Raw genomic sequence first — 1,316 nt, 5'->3', positions numbered from 1 at the left:
CAGACTCTGACTCCCTGTAAGAGAACTTCATACTACCGTTTAGTCTAAAGTGGCACTCCAGTCTCCTTTTCAGCTCATTTAACACCTGATCTTCTTAACAAAAGGCACATCTCAATAGGTGGTCCAGGTAAGTAATGACATGGTACAAGTGTGTGTGGGGGGGGGGGCTTTCCTCTCTTGTTCTCTATTGCGCCTCTATTATTCCTCAAGAAAGGGGGAGGCTGATGACATCAGAGGGCTTCATCAGACAAACTCCTCGAATGGCCTAATCCATAAAGTTACCACTTTCTTAGCTCAACACTATTTTCACCCCTGGGTGAGTGTACATTACTGTATTTACACGTAAGATAGTGTCTTTCAACAAGAAAAGTTCCAAAATAGCTGGAGTGCATCTTTAATACAGGTCCCATGTGGCTCAGTTGGTAGAGCATGGTGTTTACAACACCAGTGTCGTGGGTTTGATTCCCACGGGGGACCAGTATGGGGAGGGGGTTAGAAAATGTATGCACTCACTACTGCACGTTGTTCTGCATAAGAGCGTCTGCTAAATGACTGAGATGTTTGTCACGTTCTGACCATAGTTCTTGTGTGTTTTCCTTGTTTTAGTGTTGGTCAGGACGTGAGCTGGGTGGGCATTCTATGTTGTGTGTCTAGTTTGTCTGTTTCTGTGTTTGGCCTGATATGGTTCTCAGGTGTTAGTCATTGTCTCTGATTGGGAACCATATTTAGGTAGCTTGTTTTGTGTTGGGGTTTGTGGGTGATTGTTTCCTGTCTTTGTGTTTTCTGCACAAGTTAGGACTGTTTCGTTTTTGCCACGTTTATTGTTTTGTGTTCTGTTCATGTTTAGTTTCTCTTATTAAAGAACCATGAACTTTAACCCCGCTGCATTTTGGTCCTCCTCTCCTTCCCAGGAAGAAAGCCGTTACAATGTTTAAGTAAATCTAATGTATGTCTCCACCACCCCCCCCCCCCCCCCCCCCCGCAGGGTCAGAGAGGGGACTCAAAATGGCTGTGAGTAGATGGCAGTTTCACTCTAATGCAGGTGTCTCCGATTGGTGCACTGGCCTCCATTAAGGGGAATGAGAGTGGACCGTAAGTGTATTCTCATAAATAGATATCCATGGGTTATATTTCTATGGTAGTAACTCGATCAATGGTAATTCACACATTCATGCTTTTACCACTGAAATAAATATTTTGTGAATTATGTAATTGTCATTGACCATCAAACAACATAGACCTATATTTTAATCAAACTGATAGAAATGATGGTCATGACATACAAATTGCTCTGCAAAACTAGAAATATAGCATCT

General features: G+C 42.7%; 1 non-coding gene across 1 annotated transcript; it reads left to right on the top strand.

The window, feature by feature from the left end:
- The first annotated feature begins 402 nt into the window (after window positions 1-402).
- Window positions 403-478, top strand: trnav-uac (transfer RNA valine (anticodon UAC)). Its single transcript has one exon. It is a non-coding gene; the product is annotated as a tRNA-Val (tRNA).
- The last annotated feature ends 838 nt before the right edge of the window (window positions 479-1,316 follow it).

Source organism: Oncorhynchus mykiss, chromosome 2, assembly GCF_057628025.1.
Source record: "Oncorhynchus mykiss isolate SJ-2025 chromosome 2, ASM5762802v1, whole genome shotgun sequence".
In the NCBI taxonomy this organism is placed as follows: Eukaryota; Metazoa; Chordata; class Actinopteri; order Salmoniformes; family Salmonidae; genus Oncorhynchus; species Oncorhynchus mykiss.
Note: the sequence above shows the minus strand (reverse complement) of the source record. Positions and strands in the feature narration are given on the sequence as shown.